A 16,259-nucleotide genomic window follows, 5' to 3' on the forward strand; every position below is an offset into this window, starting at 1 on the left:
TCAAACCGCTGAGCTAGCCCTCCCCCACTGCCAAAGCTGTCTTGCTGTGTATTTAACAGATTTCAGCTTTCTGCACCAGAGTGTGGGCGAGTATTACATTCACTCACGAGCTAAACAACTTTTCCAGTCTCATTCTCATCTTGTTTTCTAACCTTTAATTTACACTTGCCTCTGGGAGACAGGGGATTGCTATGCTGCTAAATTGTCAAAATGGCAGCCAGCCCAACAGGTAAATCTCTCAAACATATCTGTAGGCACCTTATTCTGATAGTTCTATAAAGCAAATTCCACTGGTTGTAATGTCACTGGGTCAGTTACCAACATTACTACAGGGATTACGGTCCAATTCTGATTGGACTGAAGTTGGTCAGTTGGTGCCATAACTTATAGTTGTTTTGAAGAGGTTTTGAGCAGCTGGATTTGGATGCTCTAGAAACAGGGTAAACTTGCACAGCAGTGGCAGTTATATTTCCTATTCCTAGAGGCTGTGCTATCTCCCCATGGGCCCCTTAGAAGGGAGTGGACACCATCTACAATGCTTGGTTCACATAGGAAGTTCTCCATGGCCTAGAACTCCTGCATGATTTGATGTTGGTTCTGCCCATAGTCGCACTAATAACAGTAATAGTGCACAGCAGTCCCGTGGATCACAGCATAGAGGGAGAGCATAAAGAGGCAGCAGAGCATAAAGAGGCAGCACATAGAGTCATATCACTTGCGTACCTATGAAAGGATCCAGTGAGAAGGATCCCAAGGGCTGTGCTCACCTTGACGGGGTCAGACGGAGCCTGGCTCCTCTGGGTTTGACTCTTTAAATCATTGCTTTTGTGATGGCCGGGGGGGAGCCTTTTTCTTTCAGGTCTGTGCCTCAGTGAGCCTAAGTCTGGTCCAAAACTGAAAAAAAGTCTTGGGACCCATGATAATTTAATCCATATGTACTGAACTTTATTTGGTTATAATTCAAAATTTCAACCAAAATAAAATGATCCAAAAATTGAATTTGAACCATTTCCCCCAGTTCGGCCAGCGAGGCTGCAAAAGATCCTCTGAGGCAAACAGACCATTCCCAAAGGGTCTAAGCCTCAACCTCCTTTGCCCTCCTTTCCATGAGTCGCCTCATAATGTACCAGCCCAGCATGGCACCTCCCACAATGCATTGCCACCTCCCACAATGATGTTTCCCCCACCCCTGCGTTCCTCAGCCACCCAAGCCCTGACTCTGTGTTTGTGTTTGTTTTGTCTTAGTTAGACTCTCAGTTCTCCAGGGCACAGAACCTATCTCTTGTGTTTGGAAAGTGCTGTGTAATTTACAGCCCTCCATCAATGGTTTGTAGTAACAAATGTTAACCATATGTACCACTCCAATACTATTCCATGACCTGCTGCCTTGCGGGCCGCCAACATCCTGCCTTGTGGTTTCTGCAGTTTGCTACCTCTGCTCTTTGGATGTCTGACAATATCTTCATAGATGGTCACCCAACATTGTTGCAGATGGCGCCAACAGCTTGTCCATTTTGAGCCAAAAGTGCCTGAGCACCAAAGACAAAATTGTCAAAAGTGGCCTTGGACTTTGGGTGCTTCACATTGTTGGCGCCCAGTATGAGACATCCAAAACACTGCAATGCCTTAAATTGGGGGCTGTTTATAGATAATTTCAGCCCAACTGACTGGAATGTGCTTCCTGTTTTAATAATTGAATACCTATAAACCTACATTGTATTCTTCTGAATCTGTCTAGCTATGAAATAAGAATTAGTCCTCCAGAATGCACCGTATCACCCCCCAAACCCCACCACAAGTGGATAGGCCACCCCTTTTTAAGTACAACAGAGAACCAAAACACCTTTTCAAACCACTCAGCCCTCTTCTTACCCTGAACCCCTTAGCTGTGGTCAAGATTACCCCTTAGCAAAAGCGGGGGAGGATGAGAGGTCACCTCGATACACTCTGAACCTTACAGTATCTTTCCCACAAGGGAGTGGATATTTCAGTCATGGGCTCATTGTAACATTCTGGAATGTTCTATTTTCTTGATCTTTTAAGGGTATTTGAACCTTTGAAAATAATAACATAAAATAATAAATAATAAATAATAATAATATAATAAATTAATAATACCAGCAAACAATAAAAAGAAGCAAAATAGACAAGTAAAAAACCAAACTTGCCACACTCTGGGACACCTCTGCTATCAAGTTATTTATTACATAGACTCGTCTGGTGCATGTTGGTTTCAAGTTACAGTGGGGGAGGTTTGGATTGGATATTAGGAAAAACTTTTTCACTAAGAGGGTGGTGAAACACTGGAATGCGTTACCTAGGGAGGTGGTAGAATCTCCTTCCTTAGAGGTTTTTAAGGTCAGGCTTGACAAAGCCCTGGCTGGGATGATTTAACTGGGAATTGGTCCTGCTTTGAGCAGGGGCTTGGACTAGATGACCTTCTGGGGTCCCTTCCAACCCTGATATTCTATGATTCTATGTGATGATCCACAAGAACCTCTTCATCTGAGTCTCTCTACTTCCCCAGCCTCATCACTTCACTTAATTCCCTTGCCTCTTGCCTCTCAGTAGTTAGCAGCCTCTGCCCTGGAAGGATTCCCACGACCTCTATCATTCCTCTATCTCGCAGATAACAGATTACTTCAGGGAACTCGGAGTGTTCAAGAGATCTTCTCAGAGATCCTTCCTGTCCCATGAGCAAAGGAAGACAGAAGGCAGAAGATTCTGGAAGTAAACCGCTGGCTAGGTAAGTGGCAGAGGGTTTTGGATTTCTGGAACAATGGCCCACCTTCTGTGGAGAGAGGGGACTGTACAGTTAGGCTGGCCTCCGTCTCAGTAGGAAACCCAATCTCTTTGGGGACAGGCTGGTTAGAGTAGTCAGGAGGGTGTTAAACTGATAGCAAAAGGGAAGGGTAAAATGAGGGAAGATATGAGCATTCAGCCCAAAATCAAGATATTGAGAAGAGAAGGCAACTCACCTTGTGCAGTAACTGTGGTTCTTCAAGATGTGTGTCCCTATGGGTGCTCCACTCTAGATGTGCTTGCACTCCATGTGCCTCAGATTAGAGATTTTAGGTAGCAGTGTCCATCCTGCCCACACATGCACTCTCCCCATCTCATGCCCTGCACCAGGGCTATATAGTGCTGTGTGGGCGAACTCCCCTCAGTTCCTTCTCTACCATGAAGCTCATTGAAAAGAACTCCGAAGCAGAGGAGAGGAGAGTAGATAGTGGAGCACCTATAGGAGGGCACATCTCAAAGAACCACAGTTACTGCACAAGGTGAGTAACCTTCTCTAATTCTTTGAATAGTGTCCCTATGGGTGCTCCACTCCAGGTGATTCCACAGCAGGACCCCTAACAGATGGATGGGTGTGACGAGGTGTACCTGCCCCACACCAGCCTGAAAGAGTTAACTGTGCTTTGCAGGCTGAGGAAGCCCCACCCTTCTGACTCTGCTGCACATGCTCAGCCTGGAGGCAGGGTATGAAAGGAAGTAGTCCAACTCAGCCTGGGCAGGCTGCTGAAGAGAGAGGACGCAGACTGCAGGCTCTCTCCAGGGAGCTGCTACAGGCCCTGACTACAAAGCCACAGAGCTCCAGAGGGACTCCAGGCTGCCTGTTGAGCCTGGAGAAGAGATTGTGCCAGCAGGTGCTAGCCCATTTGAGAATCCCAGAGACCCGGGGGAACCATGGAGCATCACCGAGGGAGAAAGGGTCGGAAGCAGCCCAGGGGAATTAGACTTTTCTCTAGTGAGTGAACTGGGGAGCCAGTCAGCGTGTTTTGGGAGGATCCCCATTGACTCAGTGGTGAGCACCCCCACCACCGCCAGGGCCCTGGCCTGGGACACCAAGGAGCAGGGAGGACCCGAGTCCCCCAACCCTGGGTGCCACACACCCCTAAGTTGCATCTCACTTCCCCAACAGGCCATCGGCCATGCAATCCCACAGAAGTGGGTTATTTTAATGACTCCGGCAATTGCGCCACATTACCCTTAGTGGAAGGGCCGTTTTATTGACTCTGGCCATTAGGCCACACTGCCCTGAGTGGAAGGGCCGCTTGATTGACTCCACTATGCCGTACTACCATGTTTTATAGACAGATTCATGAATACAGGACCTAACTGGCTGCTATACAGTTTTTTCCTTCTTCTGTCTGTACGTGACCCAGCTCTTGGGATGGAGAGTACCTATCCTGTGACAATAGAACTTCGGCATTGAGTCTAGAATTGAGGATAAAATAGTGGAGCCAAATATGGCATTGGACGCTGAGTCATGAGTGACTGCGAAATCTTCAGAGAATGTGTGAATGGATGTCCAAGTTGCGACTCTATATATATATGTGGCCAGAACATTCTTGAGGAAGGCTATGGAAGTGGAGAGGGATCTCATGGAGTGAGTTTGTATTCTAGAAGGAGGTTGAAGATCATGAGACTGGCAGCAGTAGATAATGCAGCCTGATATCCACCTGGAGAGTCTTTGCTTGGAAACTGGGGATTAGTTCTGTCCGCAATGGAGAGAAAGTCTGGGAGATTTCCTGAAGGGTTTAGTCCTATATAAATAAAAGGCTAATGCCTTCCTGACATCATGTGTGTATAATGACACATCTCTTTTGACCTGTTGTGGTTTAGGAAAGAAAACTGGACGGTGAATAAATTGGTTTATATGGAAGTCCAAAGATATTTTCAGCAGGAACTTGGGACATGGATGTAGGGTGACCTTGACTTTAAAGAAAAGTAAAGGGGAGTATGTCATTAGAGTCACTATCCCCCCTACTCTTCGAGCAGTCGTGTTGGCGACTAGAAATGTGGTTTTCACAGACAGGTGTAAAAGGGAACAGGTGGTCACGGCTTCCTAGGGGGGTCTCATAAGACATCTGAGTACAATGTTGAGGTCCCATGCTGGTGTGGGGCATCTGATTTGTGGAAAGAGGTTACCCAATCCCAGGAGGAACCTTCTTGTTATGGGATGAGCAAAAACAGAAAACCGCTCTATCATATGATGGAAGGCCATGACAGCTGCGAGGTGCACCTTTACAGAGCTTAGAGATAAGCCAGACCTTTTTAGCTTGAGTACAAATGATAGTGGAGAGGATGTAGGTGATATGGGCTTTGAGTCACACCAGTGTTTGAATCTCTTCCACTTTTGGACATATGTGACACGACTGGCTTGTTTCCTGCTATGCAATAGCACTGTCCATATCCTCAGAACGGGTTGTTTCTAAACCCTTGAACTATCTATCAGCCACGCCTTGAACCTGGAGATTGGGGAGATGAATTTGATCAGCATCCTGGGAGAGGAGATTGGCTGACAAACAGCAAGCTGACATAAGGAAACCATATTTGTCTTGGCCACATGGGCACCACAAGAATAACCTTGGCTTTTTCTTCCTTTATCTTGAGCAGCATCTTGGATATTAGGGGAATTGGTGGAAATGCATACAAGAGTCCTCAGTTCCAATGGAGGAGAAAGACGTCTCCCAGGGAGTGGTGACCCAGACTGGCTCTGGAGCAGAAATGGGAGCACTTTTGTTCTTGGCTTTAGTGAACAGGTCTATCTGTGGGACATCCCAATGTAGAAATATGCAGTGGAATATAGTGGGATCTCTCTCCCATTCATGATCTTGCAAGAAGCATCTGCTGAAAGCATTCGCTGGGGTGTTTTGTATGCCAGAAGGTAAGCAGCTAAGATGTTGATCTGGTGCAATGTGTACCAAATGCAGAGTCTCACTGCTTCGGCGGACAGAGCAGTTTATGTAAAATGTATATGACATGCTGTCCATCATGATCATAGAATCATAGAATATCAGGGTTGGGAAGGATCTCAGGAGGTCATCTAGTCCAACCCGCTGCTCAAAGCAGGACCAATCCCCAACTAACTCATCCCAGCCAGGACTTTGTCAAGTCTTAAAAACCTCTAAGGAAGGAGATTCCACCACCTCCCTAGGTAACCCATTCCAGTGTTTCACTGCCCTCCCAGTGAAAAGGTTTTTGTAATATCCTACCTAAACCTCCCCCACTGCAACTTGAGACCATTACTCCTTGTTCTGTCATCTGCTACCACTGAGGAGAGTCTAGATCCATCCTCTTTGGAACCCCCTTTAGGTAGTTGAAAGCAGCTATCAAATCCCCCCTCATTCTTCTCTTCCGCAGACTAAATAATCCCAATTTCCTCAGCCTCTCCTCATAAGTCATGTGCCCCAGCGCCCTAATCATTTTGTTGCCCTCTGCTGGGCTCTTTCCAACTTTTTCCACATCCTTCTTGTTGTGTGGGGCCCAAAACTGGACACAGTATTCCAGAGGAGGCCTCACCAATGCCAAATAGAGGGGAATGATCATGTCCCTCAATTTGCTGGCAATGCTCCTACATATACAGCCCAAAATGCCATTAGGTTTCTTGGCAACAAGGGCACACTATTGAGTCATATCCAGCTTCTCGTCCACTGTAACTCCTAGGTCCTTTTCTGCAGAACTGCTGCCTAGCCACTCGATCCCTAGTCTGTAGCAGTGCATGGGATTCTTCCATCCTAAGTGCAGGACTCTGCACTTGTCCTTGTTGAACCTTATCAGATTTCTTTTGGCCCAATCCTCTAATTTTTCTAGGTCCCTCTGTATCCTATCCCTACCCTCCAGCGTATCTACCACTCCTCCCAGTTTAGTGTCATGATTTTTATATGTTTGCCCCGATCAGTGGCAGGAAATGAATACAGGAATTTCTGACTGCTCTGAGTTCCAGCAAGTTGATGTGTACCATGGACTCAACAGGAGACCACCTGTCTTGAATGGTATGGATGTTCTGGTGGGCTCCCCATTCCTATAGGGAGGAATCCATTGTTATTATTGATGTTGGGCGTGGCTGAATGAAGGAGACCCCAGCACAAACATTGTGAGGGTTCTTCCACCATTCAAAGGACTTTTTAACTACCAAGGGCATAGAGAGTAGTTTGTTTAAATGTGTTTGCGTGGTGAGTAAATAATTCTGAGGTACCTTTGAAGGCAGCACATGTGATCACTCTCCTTACAATGTATATTTTTTCATGGTCTGTGTGGTATATAAAATCTCCTCACTGTACTTTCCACTTTATGCATCCGATGAAGTGAGCTGTAGCTCACGAAAGCTTATGCTCAAATAAATTGGTTAGTCTCTAAGGTGCCACAAGTACTCTTTTTCTTTTTGCGAATACAGACTAACACAGCTGCTACTCTGAAACCTGTGTGTTGAAAGTGCTCTTGACCCAGGGTGAATCATAGAAACCGTCTGTGGGAGGGTTGGATCGCTATATGGAAGTACGTGTCATGGAGGTTGACGGCTGAGAATCAGTCCCCTTCATCCAGTGATGGAATCATTGCTGCAAGGGTTACCATTTTGAATCACTAAACCTTTATAAATCTGTTGCGTGATCTTAGTTCTAGAATGGATCTCCGACAGCTATTCTCTTTTGGTACCAGGAAGTACCTGGAGTAAAATCACTTCCCTCTGTGTTGTGTAGGAACTGGTTCTATATCACCCAGATTCAGGAGAGAGTCGATTTCCTGTCGCAAAAGGTGCTGTTGAGTGGGGTCCCTGAAGGGGAACTGGGGTGGGGGAGGAGGAAGATAAAATGGATAGAATATCCTATTGAAATAATATCCTACGCCCACTTGTCCATAGTGATATGTTCTTAGATCTGACAAAAATGAAAAAGGTGGTCATTGAAGCGGGGGAAATGCACGTATTGTTGCAGCAGATAAGAATGGGTGTGGTAATTCAGGCTACTCCTGGGGGAATTCTGCACCACTGCACATGTGCAGAATTCATGTCCCGCACAGAATATTTTTCTCTGAAGAAAATACATTCTGCCAGAGAAGTGCTGTAGTTATGCCTTTTGCCCATGGAGCTGCTGCAGTGCCAGAACACAGAGAAGCCACTCCCAGTCAGAAGCACCTCTAGCTGTGGATAGGGAAAAGAAGAGGCGCCTTCCTCACAGCACCCTTCCTGTGAGGCAAGGTCAGGAGGCATGGGATATGGCGGGGACAGACAGCGTGGGGCACGTGGAGCTGCTTGGGGGTCATAGACTGGGGTTCAGAAGGGCTAGTGGGAGGGGACAGACTGGGGCGGAGTCTGAATGGGAGTGGGGGTGCAGGGACACATGGGGAGGAAGGTGGCTGAGTGGGGGCACAGAGATACATGGGGAGGGGTACAGGGACTCATGGGGATGGGGGTGCAAGGACATGTGGGGACAGGGCAAGGGGGTGGCTGATTGGGGGTGCAGGGCCACAGGGGGAGGAGGGTTGCTAAGGTGGGAGTGCAGGGACATATTGGGATGGGGGAGGTGGGGTGGCTGAGTGGGGGTACAAGGACACATGGGGATGGGGAGTGCAGGGACACATGGGGACAGGGGCAGATGTGCCTGACTGAATGAGAGAGACTAGGGGTCATCCAGGGTCTGCATGGGGATGGCTCCCTAACAATCCCTTCCCCCCACCTGAACTCTTAAAGTCCCTAGACTTGCTGGTGGTGATGGTACCTAAGGAGTCTGCTGCCTTGTGGGTACTGAGTTGGAGATCAGTGGTCAATCTGGTCAGGGACTGTCTCCTTGTGGTAGATTCTCTACCCAGGGGATTTGAAGCCCACTTTCTAGAGACTTTTTGAGAGGATTCCAGTGATTTCCTCTTTGAAGCTCTAGAGGAGTGTTGCATGGAAGAAGCTGATGCAGTCGGCCTGGTTGGGGACCTATATATCTCTATAGATTACAATAAATGAATCGCCTGTTAAAATTGACATTGTCTAACATTTTGCTTTATACACAATACAAAATGCATTAATATAATATAATAAATATAATACCTGGTACAGTGAAACAAATGAACAAAGATTGGCAATAAACAGGACAGTAGATGAAAATAACTATTTACATGTGTATACTTTTTTTTAAAATGTAATAACCCCTAGGAAAGAACGGTAAAACATGGACCATTTCCCCCACAGAGCACACTGGACAATTAGTACACAGCAGCACTCTCTGCCATGTCATGTGCCACTGGGACAAGGGCCAGACACTTCAAAGAGCTCCCCTATCCTAACCCTTCCCCCTGTAGGGGTTCGTTGTGGCCACTGTAAAGTTGCTATGTGGTCAGTGGCTCTTACGCGGACTGCACAGCTCTGTGGGAAGCAACCTGGCTCTGCTACACTGGTGCAGCTCATTCACTGAGTCAAAGTGCTACATACTGCATTCATCTTTGTCTTAGAATTTCTCTTTCTCCTCTGTCTGCTACTTATCCACACTGGCCTTTTTACTCTGCTCCATCTCTGCTGCATTGTTCACCCCATTTTTCATTGGCTATTTGGCCTTTCTGGTCCTTTTGCTCAGGTCTCCTAAGCAGAATACAAAATCAAAACCATTTGAGTTCAAACCTAGGTGAGGTGAGTTCAGCCATCCATGTGGCAGCGTATCACCAGCACCAATGCACCAACTAGTCTTCCAGGGAACACTCAGCAAATTAAAACAACTCCACACCCCTACACAAACTCGTCCGGTTTAGACTTGGCTGATGATCGATGCACTTTTAGTGACATCCAGATATCTGTAGGCCTCATCCCTGAATGAGCGGAAATTAGAGCAATCATTAAAACAAGCTGGATTGGAGGGGTGCCAATCAGAATGGGGAGAGGCAGTGTGACATACTTCAATTGTGAAGCTGCACTTCAGAGGGATGAGCCTCACTCCCCTCCCCATTATCCCTGGGTAGGGATGACTCTGCCCAGAGACCCGCACACTCTGTAAAGCTGCTTGCAACTGGCCTTTCATTTTTCTGGTTAATCCCAGATTGGTGAGTTGCCATGTTTCTCATGCGAATAAGGACAGTCAAATCTCTGTCAGTGAAAAAGTAATAAACACTCTGCCTCCTGAAAGAAGAGCTGGTATTTCAGTTTTTTAAAAAACCCAGCTAAATCCAAATACTAATGTTGTGTAAAGCCAGGGGTTCCAAACTGAAGCTGCATTTAAACATGGGCAGGTAAAACTTTCTTTGGGTGCTCAGGCTTATCAAATCCTGAGGAAACGGGAAGGACAAGAACTGTGTTACAAATAAGTTAACTGCTCTCCAAATCCATACAGCAGGTTGGCAATGGAGCTGCTTAAATTTGTAACACATTCCAAACATGACACCAGATAACTGGTCTCTTCCTCCCTATATATTTGTGGTGAATTGAAAAACCATGTGCCTCTTCCATTAAGGTCTGAAAGGCGCCTTATTTAATCAAAGCGAGTGTGCTTTAATTTTTTAAAAGTCTTGGACACTTCATGCTCCCAGGAGTCCAGCAAGCTGAAAGATCTATTAAACACATCAACAAATCAGAGGAAGCAACGGATTAGCCAAGCCTTCCAGGACCAAGACAAGAAAGTCGGGTGAAGGGGTTAAACTCTGGTATAAGTCTTCATTTGCAGCCACTAATGCTGCAGCATATTATAGTCTAATCTAGACTGATCCCAGTTTAATGCAAGATTCTCCAAGCCCTGAATAGAATATGTAAAGAAGCCTCGGCAGTCATAATTTAGGCAGCCCTGCAGAGGGTTAGCTGAGCGATATGAAAGGCAAATTCCAGACGGTGTTATGAATTATTGCGCCTTATGAACCTTCCAACTCTCAACAGATGCCTGCTGCCATTTAAACAGCCACTAGATCAATTAGAAATGAAAGGCACAAATCGACCCTGTGCAAGGGCACTAAATTACCAGGAACTAATAATCCAAGCAGTAATGCCAGGTGGTAGGAGTTGAGCAGCGCACCCCCCAACCTCTGTACACTGCACAAATTCCTTTTTCAATTTTATGGAGAGAATTAAAGTGCACACACTAGGTGGAGAAAGGACCAATTTGTAGACCCCTGTCAAATGCTCAGCAAGCAATCTCTCTGACGTGCCTACAGCTCAGGCACTTTCCTTCAAAGAGTCCTAGAAGTTGGAGATAGAAAGTGACAATTAGACTATCTAGCCCAGAGGTGGGCAAATTACGGCCCGCGGGCTGGATCCGGCCCGTCAGGGCTTTGGATCCGGCCCATGGGATTGCTTTTCGTGGTGGCACAGGCCCTGCACCAATTTCAGAAGCAGTCGGCACAATGTCCCTGCAGCCCGGGGGGCAGAGGGCTCCGTGTGTTGCCCTTGCCTCCAGGCACCGCCCCCCGCAGCTCCCATTGGCCGGGAACGGGGAACCGTCAACGGGGGAGGTCCCTGTGGGGAGAGGGATAGCTCAGTGGTTTGAGCATTGGCCTGCTAAACCCAGGGTTGTGAGCTCAGTTCTTGAGGGGGCCATTTAGGGATCAGGGCAAAATTGGGGATTGGTTCTGCTTTGAGCAGGGGGTCGGACTAGATGACCTCCTGAGGTCCCTTCCAACCCTGAGATTCTGTGATTCTATGATACCTGGAGGCATGGCAAGGGCAGCATGCAGAGTCCTGTGCCGCCCGCCACCCCCAGGGGCCGCGCAGGGACATGGTTCCGGCTGCTTCCCGGAGCATGAGCCCTGGTCTAATGCTGTGAGTATTTAGTAGGCAACATGGTAATACTGGGGTTTGAAACATAGGGTTTTGAAGGAGTCTGGAAGAATGGAAGGTATTCCAGCATTGGAACAGAGCTTGAAGATACCTGAGGCAGAAAAAAGACAAGTTGGTGAGGGAGGATGACACCATAGCTGGAGTAAAGGAGGAAGCTTACAATAAGATAAGGTAAATTGAGCAGATAGATGGGGCTGGGTTAAATTGTGATGGTTCTTGAAGATAAGGACAAGAACACTGCACTTTATGATGGTGAGGGGGGCACTAGCCAGCAGAGGAATTGAGGGACGGCTGGTGTGATCTCAGCCACTGCATATTGAATGGACTTGAGGGAGGTCAGGCTGCAGAAGTTAAAGGCAAAAGAGGTGGCAACAGTCATCTGAACCCAAAATGCTGAAGGCCTGGGTGGGAATGTTGTTGTTGTAGACAGGGAAGAAAAGCCACTTTTTTGAAGTTTTATTTAGAAAGAAGTGGCAAGGTTTAGTTATGGGCTGGCTGCATGGGTCTAAACAAAGGGCTCAGTTGAAAATGATTCCCAGGTAACAAGCCCGAGTGACTGCGAAGATGGTGTCCACGGTGACAGATGAGAGAGCTTCAGGTGAAAGAGCAGGAGCTGTTTCGGCCATGTTCACTTTGAGTTTAAGGCTAGACATCTGTCAGAGAGACAGGGCAAACCAGGAAACTGGATGGAGGGCAACAGGTATGGAGTACAGAGGCAGTTTTGTGAGTTATCAGAGTAAAGATGGTCATCAAAGCCAAGTGAACAGGTAAGATCAATAGCGAAAGGGTTCAAAGAGAGAAAAGGAGGGGATTTAGGATGGAGCTCAATAGGACCCCCACCCACGTGGGAGACGGACAAAGGACGGAACTGAAGAAATGATCACAGAGGAGTGAGGAGAACCAGCAGAGGAGGGAGTCATGAATGCCCAGGAAGCACAACTTCTAGTGCTTTGTCCAGTCTAGTTTCAAAAATCCCAAACAATGGGCAGTGCCAGGTTAAGGCCCAGGGTTAGCGCTGCACTTTCTGAAGCCATGTGACTTCATCAAAATCCGAGTTTTCACATAAAAAGAAGGAATTTAATAGTCTTCACTGTTGCAAAGGAAACACAGAAAAAGTAGTTTGAGCATAGCTCATGCCATTATGTCTGCCTGAGTCTGCAGAGAGCCTGAAACAAAAGCTTTGACAGATGTGAACTACCCCATGCATTTCAATGGGCATCCTCACTAGCGCCATCCCAGTGCCTGGCAGAAGCAGACAAGTGCAGAGGGGCCAACTCCTGACCCAAGCTGAGGCATCCTGACTGATGGGATAATTACAGGGGATTCCAGCTGCACCACTCTGACCCATGTTTCCCCACCTCCTGCTTCTAGGCACTACATAATAATAATAATTAATATAACCCGTATGGAAAAATCTTGCCTTGCCTGGCCCCAGGGAGATGGGCTAGATAGTCTAATAGTCACATTCTCTCCCCGTGAAGCTACTCCTTGAGAATGAAGGTTCCCCATGCCATTGCCCTGTCTGTATGGAAGAAGAGATGGCACCCTACAACCACATCTCCAGTGGAGGCAGGATTGTGGCACGAGACGAGGCTACAAACTTCACTTTACTGAAGTGAGTGTTACTGAAGACCAAATAACAAACAAAACCCACATTGCTAAGTTGAGCACTCAAAAGTTAGGAAAATTCCCAGTTAAATAAATGTAACAGTGCACCTTTAATTCCTCCCCCGCCCCCATGTTACATTATGTTACAGGATCCATGACTGTTTTTTTCCAGAGGCCCCTCTCTCAGACAGTGAAGCTGGATAGTGCTCAGTGATTAGGTAGTTATTCCGTCTTTCTTTTTATCCACCACAGTCTCTGTATGGCCCTAGGCCTTCTACAACACACACCAGCCAAACCTTGCACTGAATACAACATCATTAATTTATTCATAGGCATTTCTATGGCGCTTTCCACTGGATTATCCAAGTGCTTCTCAAACATTAATGAATTTATTTTCACCACACCCTTGTGAGATGAGCTGGTATTATCTCCATTTTACACCTCAGGGACTGAAGCACAAAGAGGCCATAATTTTCAGCAGTGTTCACTAATTTTGGGTGCTTAACTTGAAACACCTAGGGCCTGATTTTTCAGAGTACTTAGCACTTTATAGTACTGTATAGTTCACGCCCAGTGAATTATTTGGGGCAGGTCTTTAGCCTGTGTGATATAGCAGTAGGGTTGCCAGGTGTCTGGCTTTCAACCCTCGCAGCTCTGGTCAGCACTGCTGACCGGGCCATTAAAAGCCCGGTCAGCGGTGCTGTGGAGCTAAGGCAGGCTAGTCCTTACCTGTCCTGACTCCGCACTGCGCCCCAGAAGTGACCAGCAGGTCCTGCTCCTGGGCATGGGGGCCACAGGGCTCCACGCACTGCCCCAGCCCCAAGGACTGGCTCCACACTCCCACTGGTTGTGGTTCCTGGCCAATGGGAGCTGCAGGGGGTGGTGCCTGTAGGTGAGAGCAGCGCACGGAGTCCCCTGGCTCCCACGCCCAGGAGCCGGATCTGCTGGCCGCTTCTGGGGTGCAGCACAGTGTCAGGGCAGGTGGGGAGCCTGCATCACTGTCCGGGAGCTGACCGAGGTAAGACCGTGCCCCAACCCTGAGTCCCAACCCCCAGCCCTGAGCCCCCCAAACCCCAGAGCCCCCTCCTGCAATTCAAACCTCTCATTCACACCCCCACCCCAGAGCCCGCACTCACAGTTCAGAGCCCATACTGCCTCCTGCACCCCATCCCCCCTGCCTCAACCCGCAGCCCCCTACCATATTCCGAATCCCTCAGCCCCACCCCCAAGCCTGGAGTCCCTCCTGCACCCCAAACCCATCATCCCCAGCCCCACCCCAGATCCCACCACTCCAGCCAGAGCCCTCACCCCCTCCCACACCCCAACTCTTTGCCCCACAGCCCTCTCCCGCACCCTGAACCCCTCATTTCTGGCCCCACCCTGGAGCCCACACTCCCAGTTAGAGCCCTCACCCCTTCCCACACTCCAACCCCCTGCCCCTGCCCAGTGAAAGTGAGTGAGGTTGCGGGACAGCGAGCCACCAAGGGAGGAGGAATGTAGTGAGTGGGGACGTGGAGCCTCAGGAAGGGGAAGGGCTAGGGTGTTTTGAGCAATTAGAAAGTTGGCAACCCTATACAGGAGGTCAGACTAGATAATCACTGTAATCCCTTCTGGCCTTGGCATCTATGAATCTACGAAAGCCCAGCTCCCAGTAACTTCAGATGCATCTGCGAGTAATCAGCATTTCTGAAAACCTGGCCGCAAGTGTCTCAAGTCGGGCACACAGACAGTGGGGATCACACAACTAGTGACTACCTGTAAAAGGTTTCAGAGTAACAGCCGTGTTAGTCTGTATTCGCAAAAAGGAGTACTTATGGCACCTTAGAGACTAACCTTAGTCTCTAAAGTGCCACAAGTACTCCTTTTCTTTTTACCTGTAAAAGGTTTGGTTTACCCCAGAAGGTATCAACAGTAACGTGCTGGAGGCTTCTAAATGGAGGGAGTTCCAGGGGCTGGGTGTGTGTTGGGATCTTCAGCAGCCCTTCCCAGATAGGCTGTAGGAGGGATCTCAGGCTGAGGATCATGGGAAGGAGACAAGGCTGGTCAGATTCATTTCTGCCCCGCCTCAGGCCATGGGAGAGAGGAGCCCTGTCCTTTCCCCAGGACACAGTTTCATTTGGAATTTTGGACTTAGTTCTGGGCACCCCGTGTCCAGAAAGTGATGAGCAAAGTATAATAAATGCAGAGCAGAGTAACGAAAATTGTCCAGGGGAGGGGAGAACTGACATATAAAAACTATTAAAAGAGCTAACTCTGCTGAGCTCCTGCTGAGAGTGTGGCATTACGGCAGGCGTGAACAAACACCAAGGAGAGAGAGGAAGTATGAAGTAACAGTATAACCTGGCATGTGCCTACTGGCACTCCTAGAGTGCCTCCCACCCTGTATCTGAGCACTGAGCAACAGGATGAAAGAATGGAAGGCGAGTCTAGACAGAATGTCAGGAAGCTTTTCTTCCCCCTGCGATGTGTGCAAGGCTGTGGCCAGCTCCCCAACCAGGTTATGCAATGCACTTGGCACTGCTGCTTATATGCCCGCAGGCAGACAAATCATCCAGGACCACACTGTGCATGGCTGCTGACATGACACCAAGGAGCTGGTTACCAACAAAATTATTTCTGCCTCTGTTATATCCTAGAGGAGGCTGCCATGGCACTGGAGAATCAAAGCAAACCAGACCATTTTCTCCAATCATGGGAATGAAAAGCTCAGGCTTGTGCAATGACAGAGGGTTAGTGGTCGCCTTCACCTTCTCCTCATGGGTAGAAGTGGAGCTCCCTGTTCATTCAGTCAAAGCAGCCAGTCCTTCCAAGGTCCAATACAGACACATATGACCTACACTGGAACTGAACAGGGATCTCACTCGCTCACTTACCTCCCCCCAAAGCTATTAAAAATTTGGAGGAAATAAATCTCTGCACTAATTCAGGGAGAGTTTGATCCTCGTCAGCGCAGAACAAATAAAAGGGCTGAACTGGCCTGACATTTTACTGCAGAAGAGAGGTCGTTTTCAGCCACTAATAAAAAGGATTTGACACAGGCTAATAAAGAGAAATGAATTCCTCTAATGGCCTAATTTAGCACATTCAGCAGTGTTCTGCCTGCAAGCCAGGAGGGGAAAGGCAA

General features: G+C 47.9%; 1 protein-coding gene across 6 annotated transcripts in view; it reads right to left on the reverse strand.

The window, feature by feature from the left end:
- PKNOX2 (PBX/knotted 1 homeobox 2) overlaps positions 1-16,259 on the reverse strand; it is a 688,475-nt gene that overhangs the window by 182,156 nt on the left and 490,060 nt on the right. The gene's annotated exons all lie outside the window — the stretch shown is intronic.

This window comes from Lepidochelys kempii, chromosome 22 (genome assembly GCF_965140285.1).
Source record: "Lepidochelys kempii isolate rLepKem1 chromosome 22, rLepKem1.hap1, whole genome shotgun sequence".
NCBI lineage: Eukaryota > Metazoa > Chordata > Testudines > Cheloniidae > Lepidochelys > Lepidochelys kempii.